At 41.2% G+C, this 17,701-nt stretch overlaps 1 long non-coding RNA gene across 1 annotated transcript in view; it reads left to right on the top strand.

The window, feature by feature from the left end:
- LOC144294630 (uncharacterized) overlaps positions 1-13,001 on the top strand; it is a 54,705-nt gene extending 41,704 nt beyond the window's left edge. The window contains exons 7-8 of the long non-coding RNA XR_013361995.1: positions 12,410-12,454; positions 12,565-13,001. This is a non-coding gene — a long non-coding RNA (uncharacterized LOC144294630). The remainder of the gene's footprint in view (positions 1-12,409; positions 12,455-12,564) is intronic.
- The last annotated feature ends 4,700 nt before the right edge of the window (positions 13,002-17,701 follow it).

Genomic DNA, 17,701 nt, shown 5'->3' with positions numbered 1-17,701 from the left:
ACACCCAATAAATGGTGGGAACTGGCCCAGCAGGAAGGGCATTGGAGAGGGGAGCACCGTGGTGCTGAGAGCTAAGAAAGATGTGGAAGGGTTGAGCAGAGAGGGAAGCCTTGGTGTGTTGCCTTATGAGCTAGCAACTCCTTCTACCTCCATCCACCCCGGATAACAGGGGCTGATGTGTCCCGGAGGCCGTATCATTCATCATCCAACCTGGGTCACTTTTGAGAATGGAAAGGGGAGCTCCTTTTTTTCAAAAATCGTTATTTTTTTTAAAAGATTTTATTTATTCATTCATGAGAGACACAGAGAGAGGGAGAGAGAGGCAGAGACCCAGGCAGAGGGAGAAGCAGGCTCCATGCAGGGAGCCCAATGTGGGACTTGATCCTGGGACTCCAGGACCACACCCTGGGCCAAAGGCAGGCGCTAAACCGCTGAGCCACCCAGGGATCCCCCAGAAAAGGGGAGCTCTTACATATTATTGGGTTACCCCAGGACGGGCTGCTTTGTGTGGTCCCCACATGCAGTGATTTCTAAAATACATCATTGCTATCCTTAGGATTCATTAATGGGAATCACATAGTTAGAAAAGGCATTTTTTGTTTTTGCTTCTGAAAACAGGTGGGTTTTTTTAGATCCAAATGCCTGATACTTATAGACAGAAGGTGTGGATGGACAAGAAGGGAATGGTCAGGATGTGCGGTTGCCAGATGAAATGTAGGAAGTTCAATGAAGGGTGAATTTTAGATAAGCAACAAATAATTTTTAGTGTACATATACAGTGGACATACGACTGTGCAAATTATTTGTTGTTCTTGAAATTCAAACTTAGCTGGGCTGCCTATGTTGTTATTTGCTACATCTGGCGTTCCTACCAAGATGGACAATGCGATCCTATGATTTTATTACTAAATTAAACAAAAAAAACTATTTGGCGAAAACTTTCTGTCTGCCAGGCTAAGTGCTGGATGTCAAGAGTGGCATCTTAAGTGAACAAGAGGCAGTTTCTGCCACCAATTCATAGGCCAGGGAGGGAGGAACTAGGAGGTCATATATGAAGGCTCTGAGAGCCAGTCACAGCACAGGTGTACAAAGGGATAAAGCTGACATTTACTGAGCGCCTATTAGGATCTGGACCCATTCGCCAATGTTTCATGTGCCATCTCAATAAATCCTCACCATCGGGGTTATTCCCATTTTGTAGATAAGAGAATTAAGTCCCAGAAAGAAGTCATGTGCCCAAGGTTGCAGAGGTTATAAGTGATGAGTCAAGGTTAAAATCCAGGTCTGCCTGAGTCCAGAGTCAGCTCTTTCCAATGAAAACACATTTTTCGTAAATGAGTATACAAATTGCAATTTCAATAGCACAAAAGAGAGAACTCTGTTTTGAGTAATCAGGGAACTATCATCAACTTCTTGTAGTTACAAATCAAATTCCTTTTAAAAGGAGGGGGTGGTTACTATAAGGAGAACCCATGGGCTGAGATTAAGTCTCTTGGCATGTCCCTTTTTCTCTCATGTCTGATTCGTTCTCCCCCTCACTCCTGGCTGCCTCCTTCTGCTCAGTCATGGATTCTGTTCATCAGAACTGTGGCTTTGGCATGGTCAGCACAGCTTCTCAGGGTCCAGATCGACCTCAGGCTTTTAATGTCCATTCTCATTAGCAGAAGCCTCAGTATTTCAAAATTCTTGGTTTAATTTTTTTTTTAAGTATAGTTGGCACATTAATGTTGCATTAGTTTCAGGTGTTTGGTTTGTTTTTTTAAAAAATAGTTTTATTGAGATATAATTTACATGCCATAAAATTCACCCATTTTCTAATTAAAATTTTGCAAAAGTTTAGAGGCTAGCTTATAAACGAGTCACCCTTGGTAGAGTGTTCCTTCTGATGTCACGTATCCACCTATCACCCGAGAACTATGACTAGAGCTGGTGCTGAGGGTTGAGAAGTTTTACTTAGGACTGTGGACTTCCAGCACTGGGATTAACAGGTCTAAAAGTAAAAGGTTCTAAGAGGAGCTTGACATTGGGAATGGGTCTTAAAAGAGCAGGTTAGTATTCACCAGAAGGGAAAAAAATGGGAAGGAAGAGATTCCAGGCAAAAGCTAACATGTACAAATGCCAAGGTGCACAAAACAGGAATGAGCAGAGGATAGTGAGAGATTTGGAGATCCCAGAGTACAAGGTCCTAGCTTGGCTACCTGGGTGAAGACATATTGGAAGTACAGTGATGGGTGGATCCACAGCTTAGAACCTACAGCAGTCTTCACCATGAATTTATTAGAAAATTTACCCAACATCTAGCCATTGGAAGACCTTGATACTGAAGTGTAAGGCAATACAGCAGGAAGATGAAGCCATTCCTCCAGAGACACTTGCTCAAATTAATCCTGAAGGTGGATCACACCAAATTCTACATGGTTGATTCAGCCCAAATCCACCCATCTGTGTGCTTTATGAGAAAGTAGAGAACAGCAGAAACATAGCATGCTTTATGTGAAATCTCTGCTTAGCCAGCATGTTTAGATATTAAATGTTGAGAAGAAAAATATGACCTGCCATAAATTCTCATTAAACACATTATTGCCTTAATAGTGCGAGTAAAGATAAACCCCTAAAGAATTTTCAGATTTGTCATCAATATTTGGTTTTTGCTTTTGATTTATTAATTTGTTCTTTTTCCAAGTGTGCTCATGGTAAACACTGTAAAAAAAAAGGATAATTTTTTAAAAAGGAAAAAAAAAAAAGAAAAATCACCATACATCCCAACACCCAAAGATCAACCACCATAAACACTTTTGAATATACGCCTCAAACTTTTTCTTTTTTAAAATTAAGTTTTATATCTATTAACACACACAGAAAGTTGTACATTAAATGGTCCAGAAAAGTTTATGATAAATAGCAACTAGGCTCTATCTCAACCTCCTCATATTGTCCCCCTTCCCAGAGAGAATATATTTTGGTGGATTCCACTTCCCATAGTGGTTGCCCTCAAAGCTTATGATCAAGTGTTCTTTCGTACACTTGCCACTGGTCACATGGAGCTCTTTAAATGAAAACTAATTAAAATGAAGTGCAAATGAAGATTCATCTTCTCAGTCTCACTGGCTACATTCAAGTGCTTAATAGCCACATGTATCTAGAAGCTACCACAGTGGATAGAACAGAGATAGAACATTTCTATCATACAGAAACTTGTATTAACCAGTGCTGCTCTAGACAAAAGTATGCTTTTACATTTATCTCTTGGTTTATCAATTTTAGACAGTATCAATTGTCTTAATTCTGTTTCTATTCAGATACATTTTTATAAGCTCCTGGAAAAATTAAAATATACAGACATACAAGAAAAGTGTATCTGTTACAAACATAAATCTTAACAACTTATCATGAACTGAATAATTCATATAAAGGCCCTGCAGAGCAATAAGCAGAATATTATGAGGGGCTCAAATTCCCTCTATTGCTTGCCTCCAACTACCAATCCCTCTCTCAGTGCCTCAACTTACATCGCCATGAGTTGGTTTTGCCTGTTGGCAATCTTTATAGTATCTGGCTTCTTTCATGCAAATTATGAATGTGGGGCTCATCCAAATCATGTGAAGGAGAATTCATTCATGGGAACAGTATTGCTGTATAGTCTGTATCATATAAATATACTACAGTTTGTTGATCTGTTCTATTTGGAGCCATTTGAGCTGTCCCAGTTTGAGGCTGTTTTGAATAATGTAGCTGGGAGCATTTTTGTACATGTCTTTTGATATGCATGTGTGCATTTCTGATGGGTATAAACTGAGGAGCGGAATTGCTGGCTCACAGATGTAGATGTGCTCAACATTAGTAGATCTCTGTAAAGGGGTTGTGCCAATGTACATATACCCAACAGTGTTTGGGAATATCAGTGGTTGCTCCACATCCTCATTAGCTCTTGATATTCTAAGAATTATATCCTTATGTTTTAGATTTGCACTTCCCTGATAACTAATGAAGTTTAACATCTTCCTGATATCTATTGACTATTTGGATATTCTCTATTTCTTAGGTGTCTGAGACTCTTACTTAGTTTAGTACTGAATTTTCTCTTTTTTAAAAAACTGATTTGTAGTCATTTTTAATGTTCTTGGATATGCACCCCCTTTCACTAACATGTTTGCTAATACCTTCTTTTGGACTATAAGTTGCCAACATCATTTGATAAAGGAGTTCAGATTTTTAATATAGCCCGACGTACCAATCTTTTCCTTCACAGTGAGTAGTACATTTTGTGTCTTACCTAAGAAATCTTTCTCTACCGTAAGGTCATGAATATATGTATCTCCTATATTACTTTCTAGAAGTTATATTGTTTGAATTTTCACATTTATGTCTATAATTGAGCTGGAATTGATTGATTGATTGATTGATTGATTGATTTTATTTATTCATGAGAGACCCAGAGAGAAAGGCAGAGACATAGGCAGAAGGAGAAGCAGGCTCCATGCAGGGAGGCAGATGTGGGACTCGATCCTGGGACTCCAGGATCACACCCTGAGCCAAAGGCAGATGCTCGACTGCTGAGCTACCCAGGCATCCCTGGAGTTTGTTTTTATGTAGGATGTGAGGTAGGAATCAAATCTCATTTTTTAAAATATAGGAGCCAATTGGATTGTATCCTTTATTTTAAAACAAATCCTTTCTCATTCTGTTTAAGTACCACCTTTGCCACAGCTTTCTCCCCTTCTCTGTATCTCTCTCTCTCTCTCTCTCTCTCTCATACATGTTTGCACATGTATGCACACACACACACACACACACAACACAGCTCTCTTTCTTAATTCTCTATCCCAGGGAGAAGCAAACTAAGGCCAGCCACCTGCTTTTACAAATGAAGTTGTCTTGGCACAGCCATGCCCATTCATTTGCATATTATCTATGTCTCTGTTCAAAGTTAAGTTGTCATGGCAGACCAGGTGACTTACAAAGCTTGAACTATTTACTATCTTGCTCTTTTCAGATTTTTGGTAAGGTACACCATCCAATTTTATTCTCCTCTGAGATTGTCTTGACTATTCTTGGGCCTTTGTATTTTTTTTAAGATTTTATTTATTTATTCATGAGAGATACACAGAGAGAGAAAGAGAGAGGCAGAGACACAGGCAGAGGGAGAAGCAGGCTCCATGCAGGGAGCCCGACCTGGGACTCCATTTCAGGTCTCCAGGATCACGCCCTGGGCCGAAGGCGGCACTAAACCACTAAGCCACCCAGGCTGCCCATGCCTTTGTATTTCCACATAAATTCTATTCAGATATATTTTGATTATAAACATATTTTCAAACAAATTACATAGAAAGTTTTGTAACTTGTTAAGTTACTTAATATCTAGTGGAAATCATTCCATGATATTAAATATTATTTTACAACATAATTTTTAATAGCTTCATATTATTCAATTATACAGATAAACTATCATTTATTTAACCAACTACATTGTTTGGCTATATGTCTTTCTTATTTTCCTATCATTAAATCATAAATTGCTTCTTCAGCTTGTTCATACTCTTTCACTAAGTAATTTCATTTATGGGAATTAAACCAAAGTAAATTATGTTAAATGAAAAAATATGCAAGAAGATGTTTATCACAGCACTATTTATAATCATGAAAAATTATAAATGACCACTTCACTGACACTGGTAATGGCTAATTACAGCACTTACATTTATTAGAATATTATGCAAATGTTTAAAACAGTGGTCAGGGAGACTGGAAAATTATTATGGAATATTTTATGCAATAAAGGATGTGTACTCCTTAATTATAAGCATTAAAATATAGCTTTTAGGAAAAAATCTAGAAATGCATATACCAAATAAAGTTAGTTAATACTAGGGAGTGGAATTTGTAAGGGGAGGGGAAGCACTCTATTTACTTTGTCTTGCTTGAACTTTTTCTAGAACTTATCTTATAGTGAAAACATTTGAAAATCATTTTCTAAAATAGACTGCATGATGCATGAAATGATAAAATGGCAATACCCTACGGAAAGATAAGCCTGCTGTACAAAAGCAGTACTAAAGGGATCCCTGGGTGGTGCAGCTGGTTTAGCACCTGCCTTTGGCCCAGGGCGCGATCCTGGAGACCTGGGATCGAATCCCACGTCGGGCTCCCGGTGCATGGAGCTGCTTCTCCCTCTGCCTGTGTCTCCGCCTCTCTCTCTCTCTCTCTCTGTGTGACTATCATAAATAAATAAAAATTAAAAAAAAAAAGCAGTACTAAAGACTTAGTTTTAAGTTTTTAGCAAGTGCATAAACAGAGCCTACAATTTAAAGGGAGATTGTAACATCCTCCTAGCAGGCACAAGAGCAGGGAACCTGCATTTGATGAACTTCAGGTAGACCAGAATTATTCCCTAATACGAGTTCCTCAGTGAACACAGACTGGAGGCTGTGTAGAATCAGACCTCTGACCTCAGAGGGCTCATATGTGATTGCCAGCATCACTGTAAAAAATACTGATGCCAAAAAAAAAAAAAAAAAATACTGATGCCTGGACCTCACTCCAATCCAGCTCCATCAGAATGTCCAGGGAGCAGCCCGGGCATCTGATCATTTCAAAACTCCCCAGGGGATTATAATACTCAGCCCAGTTTGAGAACCATTGCTCTGGGAGCAACACTTCCCACACACCCCTGGGTGGTGAAATCTCATAATTGCATCCAATTTGGATTGCGCTGCCCTGCAGAGCAATGGCAGGTAAGAGTTTCATTCATCAACAATAAGCCACGGAGTCCTACAAAAAGGACTCCATTAGCCCTGGTAAGTTGCCAGCTTTTCTCTCCTCTCTTTGCCAGAAAATTAATGAGACCATTTATTGGAAGGTAGAAAACTAACCATTGCATTTTGTAGTGTTGTGGGTCAAATGGTACACATTCTGCTACACTTATGCTTCCATCAGGAAGGAATAAAGGAGAAGGACCATGGTTTTGTGCCAGGCATTCTTTCTTTCCATAAGCTAGGTCTCTTAATCTTCAAAAAACACCCTTGAGAATAAGTATTACTATTATTTCCCTTTTACAGATAAGGAAACTGAGACATAAAATGGTTAGGAAATTTGACCAAAATTAAATAGGTAGTATAAGTGGCAGAGTGGGGATCTGAGCCAGTTTTATGTAACTCCAAAGTCTATCTCCTGTCTTTATCTTTATTATAACACCCTCTTTATTGTTGCACCTGAAATCGTGTCTGGCAAATAAGGGCTCTATAAATATTAGCAGTTCCCCCTGGGATTTTACTGTGAGGATGGGGGTGGGTACCAAATTCTGAGCCTCAATTGCAGTTATTCAGCTTTGTTGGAGAAAAATATAGAAGCCTAGAAGTTGTTCCTGAGTGAAGAGAATTTCTCAATCTATGGTTGAAATCTTATTCTGAGAATGTGGTGTCCCATTATATCCATCTGTACAAAATAAAAGATTAAGACTCAATTTTGCAAAAACAGAGTGCATGTGGTAGGTTAAGTGCTTTTAAAAAATGCAGAGCAGGTTCTAGAACTTTTTGAACTATTTCCTTAATTAAGAAAATCCTTTACCATCGAAGGACAGAAGGTCCATGAGTTTCAGGTGATCTCAGTGATTTCCACTGCTGGTGGCTCAGGGAGCAAGAGGACCACTTCCTGGCAGCCATGTGGATTTGTCTGGGGTTCTGGAAAGGAAGGGAACAGTGGTTGAAAGCAAGCCTGCAATATGGTGGGGAATGACAGCTCTATGTTAAGAACCAATTCAGGACTGATCCTACATTAAAGGGAAGCATAGCTTCCTCCAGAGTAGGGCAAGTGAGGGTCTCTGTTGAATGAGTTCCTCTCTCATCACTCCTAAATTCTCTCTCCTTTAGAGGGGTTCCCTCTTGGCTCCAGCTGTCACCACTCTCTAGGCTCCTAGCGATGCCACTCACCATCTTTGAAAACTATTTTTGCAGAAATGGAAATATCTTTTAAGACAGTCTAACTTCCTAAAGAAACTTTACTAAATAATGAGAACAGAAAAAGGAAAAATGATAGAAAATACAAGTAGCATGAAGTTCAAATGTCAAAATGATGTTTTACATTTATTTCTTTAATTCTATTGCAACTGGCTTGTTTCCAAGGGTTTGTTTCATTTCCCACGTCCTGCATGTCTCCTGTCCTTTGCACATGACAGACTCTCTCCACCATACCCAAACCTGTCCCCTGTGTGTCCATGACCCTTCAAGAAAAATGACCTCCTCCCCTGCAGTGCTCCCTTTAGTGGAGGGGCATGGCTTCACTCTCTCCCCAGCTGATGAGCAGGCCTCTGGTGATTAATACACACAAACACATGAAAGAAATTTATTCCTTAGATGACAATCCTGTTTCCTACTCACAAAGGTAGGCTTAGCCCATTTAGCTTGCTATGGAATAATATCTCAAACACTAAACAACAATCCATTCATTAGACATGGTGTCACAGAAATACCATTTTCTAAATAGAAGCATCATGAGCATAGCAAAGTTTTTTTCCTGACTCAGTAGTTGGTGGTATGACTATGTCATACTCTAATTTCCTATAAAGTACTTCCTAAAAATAAGGTCCCATCGGTGGGCCTTATTACAACATCAGAGTGTCAACATTGAGCTAGGTAGCTGGGGGGTTGTCCTTTATTTGTGATTTATAGCTTACTCAGAAGATATAAGTTTTCTGGAGTTTTGATCAAGAATTCCTAACTCTCAGGAATGCAATCTCTACAAGCAACTATCACAGGGAGCTCCAGAGACAGTATGAGTTCTATGTTTGCTCACACTATGAGTGTATTCTCATGTACTCCATAAGCTCAGAACAAAGGACCAGTCATCAAGAGTAATGGGAAAGCACACATGCTTATATCTTACAGAGTCACCTTAGATGAATGTGAGAACAGAAGCAGCCATGACTTCTGTGAAACAATAGCATCAAGTGACAGTGGAAGATAGTCTGTGATTAAAATATAGCCAGGGTGGTGTGCCTGGGTGGCTCAGTCGGTTAAGCGTCTGCCATCAGCTCAGGTCATGATCTCAGGGTCCTGGAATCCAGCCCCTAATTGGGTTCCCTGCTTAGTGGGGAGCCTGCTTCTCCCTCTTCCTCTGCCTCTCCCTCTGCCCCTCCCCCTGCTCATACTCTCTCTCTCTCAAATAAGTAAATTTTTAAAATCTTAAAAAAATATATAGCTGGGGCCCATGTAAAAACAAGGACTGAGATAAGAATGAATTACAAAGAAATGAAAAGTACAGTAGCGGAATATCTACTGTGGAGGACATATAGGCAGGAGCAGCATTGAAGAAAGTCAAGTCTGCAAGGTGGAAGATGAAGAGCAGAAGGTTTCCCAGAATTTAGAGAAGAACAGAGAACAGAAACAAAATTAGAGAAAGAAAATCTAAAAATTACAGATATTTCTTATAAAAAGCAATTAGAGGGGATCCCTGGGTGGCTCAGCAGTTTGGCTCCTGCCTTTGGCCCAGGGCGCCATCCTGGAGTCCCGAGATTGAGTCCTTTGTCGGGCTACCGGCATGGAGCCTGCTTCTCCCTCTGCCTGTGTCTCTGCCTCTCTCTCTCTCTCTCTGTGTGTCTATCATAAATAAATAAATAAATAAATCTTTAAAAAAAAAAAAAGCAATTAGATTGGAAACAATAATCAAAGGCACATTGAAGAAAAACTTTCCTGAGTTAAAGAACAGATAGACCAGTATACTTTTAAACTGATTTTTCTTCTACACAGAAATATTTTCCTAAGTATCTCTAACAGATAAGGAATTTTTAAAATGGTACCCACAATGCCCTTACCTCACCTAATTAGACCTTCTTTAGTATGTTCTAAGGCCCAATCTGAAACAAATAGACCTTTCTATTTTTAAAATAGCCTTTTTATTTTGAATAATTTTAGCTTTATAGAAAAGTTGCAAACACAGCATTCCTGTGTGCCCTTTACCTAGCTTCTTCTAATGTCAACACCTTCTGTAAACATGGTATATCTGTCAAAACTAAGAAATTAGCATTGGTACAATGACCATTAACTAAAAACTGCAGACTTTATGCGAATTTCAGCAGGTTTTTCATGAATGTCCTTTTACTGTTCTAGGATCCAATCTGGGGCACCATATTGCATTACCTTTATATTAAAAAAAAAAAAAAAAAAGGAACTGCAGTGGGAGTCCATAACACTGAGCTAGACATGTGAGCTACCCAAAAGTCACTCCTTGGACCTCACCCTGTCTCATTCCCAACTTCCCTGGCCTCTGAGTTTTTAATTCCTCCTGGTTTTTCTTCTTGCCCCTAAGATCTGATACACACTATGACCTTGAACTTGTAGCAATAATGATCTTTGTTCTCCATATGCACTGCACTGCCCCCGGGGCCTTGGTAACATCCCTCTCAGTTACCCTGCTCTGTTCCCAGCTCCGCTCACCCCACGCTGTCTCCTTGGGGCACCACGACTCCAGCCTCCCCTGATACGTGGTTAGAAACAAATCATCACAAATTGCTCTACTGCTGTGTATTCTGGTTGAAAGACAACACAGGTCTAGAGAAGTCAAAGGAAAAGTGAAAAATCAAAACCACTTCTGTTTACACACAACTCAATATGCCTCCCTCTTCCCTTGATAGAGGTTACACCTTTTGAAAATGTTATAATTTCAGTTTCACAAAAGAGAAAAGACTTTTCATGGCTGGGTCTGTGGGCTTCCTCTGTTAGGTGTGGCCCTGCGGGTTCACCAAAGCCTGGGATCAGCCCCTCAGACTTGCAGGATTAAGAGACCATACTTATCAGCTTTCCAGAGGTGATCACACTTCAGAATGCTTACCCATGTGAACAAAATCTCTAAGAAGTGGAAATAAAATCAGAACACCAACTCATTAATTTATAATGAGCAATACACCTGACAAGCGAATCCATCATCATGTGGGCCTGACCAGCCAGATCATCAGACAGGTGCTCGGTGAGTGTGGAAGCACAACAAGGGAGTTATAAAATCTAAAAATTTAATGGCAACTGGCCCTGAAAACCTGAGGCTCCCATTTCCCCAGTAACAACGGGCCTGTCTGGTGGTTTGGCATTTCCCTGGCCTGGCGGGGCACTCTCTCCCCTGGGCACACTTCGGACAGCACTTCTTTCTGCACTTCCACATCTGATCAGTCCTTTGGCTCATGTACAGGTTCAATGCCTGTCTGGGCCTGGGGGTCCTACTAGCTCTTTAAGGTGATGATGGTTCTGATCAGTTGTATGGGAATCTGTATTTTTTTTAAATATATTTATTTATTCATGAGATACAGAGAGAGAGAGAGAGAGGCAGAGACACAGGCAGAGGGAGAAGCAGGCTCCACGCAGGGAGCCCGACATGGGACTCGATCCCAGGTCTCTAGGATCATGCCCTGGGTAAAAGGCAGGCGCTAAACCACTGAGCCACCCAGGCTGCCCGGGAATCTGTATTTTAACCCCCAAAGACTCACTCACCTCCAAGGCCCTAGTGTATATGTGTGTTTGTGTCCACATCTATGTGTGTGTGTGGTACTGTCGTGTATGCTGTCTATGTGGTTTTCCCTGACCCCAGTGAAGTGAGGAGAAGCAGAAAATCTGGGAAAGCAGACTGTGAGGGAGAGATCTGCGTGCAGGAAGCACACCAGAGCTTACTCTTGGCAGTAAGACCAATGGGGGAGGAAAGAAGCAGAGCTGGGCAGATCCAGAAGGTGAAGTATAATGCAATCACAACAAAAAATATCAGCCAATTCTTGGAAAGCTCTGCATTCTAGATGGTGCTTCCAAGTTGTCTTGAATTGGAGCAAGACGCCGGGTGTTTGGACTCCCACATGGACAGGTCACTAGATGGCATGACACTCCCCTCAGCTGGGGAAATGAGTGTTTCAGTCCCTGATGTTCCAGATCTGGGCAGCACATCAGAGAATCACCACAGGGAGGAATATACTTCCCGGTAAAGCGCTTACACCCTGGATTCAGACTTTCTTGAGTCTGAAGTCTGATCCAGCCATCTCTTGCTTGGATGATTTTTTTGATGGGTTCCATAATTTCCTCATCTACAACATAGATAAGTCAATCGGAGAAGGACAAACATTATATGGTCTCATTTCATTTGGGGAATATAAAAAATGGTGAAAGGGAATAAAGGGGAAAGGAGAAAAAATGAGTGGGAAATATCAGAAAGGGAGACAGAACAGGAGAGACTCCACTCTGGGAAACAAAATAGGGGTGGTGGAAAGGGAGGTGGGGGGGGGGTGGTGACTGGGTGATGGGCACTGAGAGGGGCACTTGATGGGATGAGCACTGGGTGTTATTCTATATGTTGGCAAATTGAATAGCAATAAAAAATAAATGTATTAAAAAATAATATGACTTACCTCATAAGTTTGTTTCTTGTTTTGTTTTGTTCTTGCAAGGATTCATCAAATAATCCATGGAAAGAGTTTAGGAGCAGACATAAGGTAAGTGCTCAGTAAATGTTAGCTGTTCACATTATGCTAATTCCTATATTTTTTGGCCCAAACTTCAAATTCATTACTTATATGCTTTAATTGTAAAAAAATGTTCTCAGTTTCTTCTAGGCCTCTGAGCAGTAAAGGGGTTGATTCTAGGTCCAAGATCTGGTCTGCAGTAAAAATGACCTACAGCTCAGGTACTCAGCCCAGGTAACCCTACTAACTACCGCTTTTGAGGCTCATCAGATGGGGGTTGATGACTTACCACCTGCCTCACAACCAGGCAATGCTGGACTGAGGGGTGGGGCAGAAACAGGCAGGTTAACAGGTACTATTTGACAAGTGATAATAATATACTTACAAACCTTGCTTCCAAAGTACGTCTTCTGAGCAAGGCCAAGGATATGATATTATCTATCATAAGGAGATTTTCCATTCCCCGTGTAGAACCCTGCCAGGCAGTTAAATGACATCGAGAACACGCTGACAGCTTGCTGTGTTCTTGACCCCATTATGCAGCCAGTGTACCAAATATGCCTCCTCTGAAAATAAACAGTTATTCATCAAATTGTCTCTCACTAGCCTGGTGTAATTATCTTCCCAAAGTTATGAATGAAATGATAGGTTCCCAACAAAAAAATCATGATGTAAAGATGGGTTTCAGCAGCATCAGTTTGTTTCTGGGCCTGATTTTCCCTGGGCTGCCTTTGCCACTGAACACACGGGTCTCAAACTGGCCAACTTCATGATGTGCATCAGAGAAGGAGGGGCCCTTTTGGGGGACAATCAGAGCTCTCTGGTACCTCACAGGGTTTCATGGTCACATGGTGGGTGTCTATGGTTTGGGAAGGAACTATGACAGACCCTGATTTTCTGACTAAATACTAAATAATAACACCCCCAATCCCAGTACTATTTTTTTTAAGGATGTATTTATTTATTTTAGGGAGACAGCATGAGTGAGGGTGGGGCAGTCACAGAGACAGAGGGAGAAGCACTCTCCAGAGTGCAGAGCCCAACTTGGGACTCAATCCCACAACCCTGAGACCATGACCTAAGGTGAAATCAAGAGCTGGATACTTAACTGACTGAGCCACCCAGGCACCCCTCCCAGTACTATTTCTGACAAACACCATCACCAGCCTTCCAGTAGCCAAGCTAGAAAGTGCAAATCATCTGGAACTGTTTGCTGAGCTGTTATCCCCATACCTAACCAATTTCAAATGGCTATAGGCACTATTGCTATTTTGTGTCTTGATGTCGATCCCCTCCTGTCTTCCACTCTTGATGCCTACTTGTAACATACATTCAAATGGGCATGGAATGATTTTTAAAATTGCAACGGAGAAGGGAGGGAGCTCCATGGTGATTATATGGTACTAGAATTAACCAGAGATTTACATTTGTGTAGAGCAATGGCAAACAAAAAGTAATTATGGAGGAAAACAAAATGGTGGCTACGAGCAGACACACGCCCTTCAAAAAGCACCATAAGGTAACAGAGGTGCTTCCTTGTTTGGAATTCCTAATGTTCTAGGGATGTAATGAATTAATGATACCAGCACCTGCGAGAACCAAGTGGCAACTCTGCAAAGGGCAGTGGAGAGTCTCCCAGGATCTGAAAAGTGCTTTTCTCTTTCCTTTTCTTTTCTCAAACATTGGATTTATGAATATACTCACCCTACCCTGCCCCAATTAGGGTAGACTTGTTAGTCTGGATTAGAAGATTTAATATCTAGGATATATTTTCTATATTAATTAACTTTCCCTCCATGACCTTGTGTTGAAAGTACTTGCAAAGAGCAGGGAAGACACAACTCTATTTCATACGACAAGTATTCCCAAATCTGTTGGTTTTGGAAGTGCCACTCTGGACAAGTTTTCCATGAGGACGTTGCCTCAAAGACTTGGGGCAGGGGGAGCCTCACCTGTGCCTTCTGCCATCCTGTCGCCTGTCCTCATCTTCACTCTGCCCACCCCCTTATCCATCCTCTGCAGAGTCATCTATTTAAAGGACACACCTGGGCAAGCCAGTCACTGGGAGATTTCCCCCACTGCCTACAAATCAAACTCCTAAATAAGGTGTTTAAGTTTCTTCCTTTGAGCCAGCTCCCACAAGCTTGCCAGCCCGATCTCTGACTCTGCCTTTTCTGGCTTCCCAGGCACTGAACCTCCGTGAGCCAGACTGTTCAAATGACTTCTCCACACCAAACAAACCATATGCTCTTTTGTATTTGTGCTATTACTTAGCTCCCTTTATTGGAAATGTTCTTGTCTCTAGTCTCTGCCTGTTAAAATCTGAGTTAGCTTTCAAGGTCAAATCCTACCTTCTCCATGAGAATTTCCCACATTCTCTCAGTCGGTATCCCACAGCACATCACCACTGTTTATTAGATAATAGTTCATTCCAACCACTTTTATGTTCGTTTGATCATACGTTTGCTCATCCCATAAATACTTCCAAATGACCTTCTATGTATCAGGCTTTGCATTAGGCACAGGAGATAAAACAGAGCAAGACTGAAACCTAGACATTCTTCCCAACAGCATCGCATGATGAGGACCATCGCTCCTAGACCCTAATTAGCAGACATTGTGGGATGAGCTGAGGTGTTCCCGGGCGTGTGACTCAGAGAAGAATAGTAGGGGTCAGACTGGTTATCTCGCCTTGGTTTTACTGAAAGAGGTGTGAGACTTGGTGGGAAAACCGAATTGCTTGGGACAATAAAGGGAATATTTGGTGCCTTGACAAAAAGAGGGCAGAAGAAAGAAAATCCTCAGAAAGCAGTTCTTTCTCTGGGCACCTTAGTGACTCAGTCTGTTAAGCATCTGCCTCCGGCTCAGGTCATAATCCCTGGGATTGAACTCAGTGTGGGGCTCCCTACTCAGGGGGTCGTCTGCTTCTCTCTCTCCCCTGCTCCTGTGTGTGCTCTCTCAAATAAATAAATAAAATCTTTTTAAAACGTTCTTTCTCTAAAGTGAGGAGGCTATACAGAAAAAATAAAATACCCAAGAGAAAATTGGCTTAAAGTTGCTGTAGGTATAGAATGAAATTAGATCATCTATGGAAAGTATTCAACACTAAAAAATCCTAGGAATCAATAAAATTTAGTTGTTATTATTGCTATTGTTACTCCACGCCTTCCTCTGAACCTCTTCCTCTGAAATCTTCCTTCCCATCAAGATCATTTGTCAATCCTCTGGAGCTGGACGTTTTGGGGGAAGGGAGGATTTCAGGAGAATGAGGCAAACTACTAAGTCTGCCCAAGGACAACCAGTCACGTACGTATACATACCATTTACTGAATGCCTACCTCTACCAGGAACTGGGTTAAGAGCTTGACGTCCGTTATTTCGTCTCATCCTCCAAACACCCTATGACGTAGGTACTATTATCATGTCCCATTTTAAAGACGAGGAAACCAAGGCACCAAGAATGTGAATGATTTGCTCCAAGTCATACAGTTAATAAATGCATGGAGCTGGTATTTAAATCCCAAATCTCCCAAGCTCACCCACTCTACGACTTTGCCCTACCGTCCCTCCACTAACCATGAGCCCCTTGAGGGCAGGAAAAGATAGTGTTGGGAGGAGGCGTGGCCTCAGACATTATCCTCATTTTATAAATGCAAGAGTTAAGACTCTGAAAATCAAGCAACATGACCTGTGCGGTTTGAAATTAGTTTAGCACTACAACCTTTATCTTCTGACTCCTACTCAAGTGCTCTTTCCATTACAGGAGGCTGACATTTCTGTGCGAACAATTCGCATGTCATGCACTATTGCTGTTTCCCCTCCTGGGCTGATAGGATCACCAAGCCCCGGCCAGGATTAGAGTCTTCTTCGATTTATGGCCTATTCTTTTCCGGTCTGGGTTATTCAAAGGTCAGTTGGACTAATGGATGAAGGCTGCTTTGCAGCCTATGTTCAATTTAAAATGCGTGATGTCTGTCAGACTTATTATTTTTAAAAGAGAGCTCTCATTGGAGCAGGGATGCTATTTTAGAGATGATTCTGTGATTGGCTTTAGAGAGTAGATCAGATATGATTCAGAAAGATAGTGTTGAAATTCATGACATGTGAAAAAATGGGACCTAAATTCTCAAATGAACTCCTGATAAGAACAAAAAGATTCTCTGAAATATTTCACAGTCTTTTGAGGCTATTAAGAAAGTGCCCAGCCAGGGCTGAAAAGTGCATTAATGGTTATTTCTTTATGGCAATTGAATTATAGCATCAATCTCCACCTCGCTTGAATCACATTGAAGGAGGTGCTTTTAAAAATTAGATACAAGTGTTCTGGTTTAAAAGGTGGCTGGCTAGTAACCCTTGACCCAACCTCCCAATAAAAGTCTATGAAGAAAGAGAAAATGTCAAAAATGCATTTAAAAACCTGCAGAGTAGTGCTAACAAACTGCTAGAATCTGGTTCTAATTAGCACCAACTTGAACGCCAGTGGCATCGGCTGGAGAATGTAGCTTCTGTCCTACCCTTGCTCTGATGTTAAAAACAGAGTGAGTCGGCTAGATGGAAAACAATAATAGTAATAATAGTATCGATGCTGTTAAAAGGTGAACAGGCATGTTAAATTTATTAAAAGTATATTTAAGCTGAAATCTGTTTGAATCAGGAAGTGCCAAACTGGAACTGGTTAGGAGCACTCCATGGTCAGGAGCTCTGGGCAGGATTTCTGCAGAGAAGATGCAGCAGGGAAACAAATTATTTGATTGGCTGTAGCTTAAGCAGTTGCATTATTTGGGAAAGCCTTATTGGCTGTTTGTGATCAGCTGTTCTTCTTACCTTGAGGCATTTACAACAATTGGCTCTAGCGTAGTTTTTTTTTTTTAAGATTTATTATTTATTTATTCATTCATTCATGATAGACAGAGAGAGAGAGAGAGAGAGAGAGAGAGAGAGGCAGAGGGAGAAGCAGGCTCCATGCAGGGAGCCAGATGTGGGACTCGATCCCAGGTATCCAGGATCACGCCCTGAGCCGAAGGCAGACACTTAACCGCTGAGCCACCCAGGCGTAGGTTTTGGATTGCTTACTAGGCTACCCACCGCCTTAGAGCCACCTCAATCCAATGGCCTCCTTGTTTGATTCCTTCAACAGCACTTACTGAGCGCTATGTGTGAAGTACTGCTCTAAGCATTTTGCATGAGTTACATCATCCAACCCTCTCAAAAACCCTATGAAGTAAGGACTGTGAATTCTCCCATTTTATAAATGAGGAAACTAACGCACCACAAGGC

Source organism: Canis aureus, chromosome 23, assembly GCF_053574225.1.
Source record: "Canis aureus isolate CA01 chromosome 23, VMU_Caureus_v.1.0, whole genome shotgun sequence".
Taxonomy (NCBI): Eukaryota; Metazoa; Chordata; class Mammalia; order Carnivora; family Canidae; genus Canis; species Canis aureus.
The sequence above is the reverse complement of the archived record's forward strand: the minus strand, read 5'-3'. Positions and strand labels throughout refer to the sequence as shown.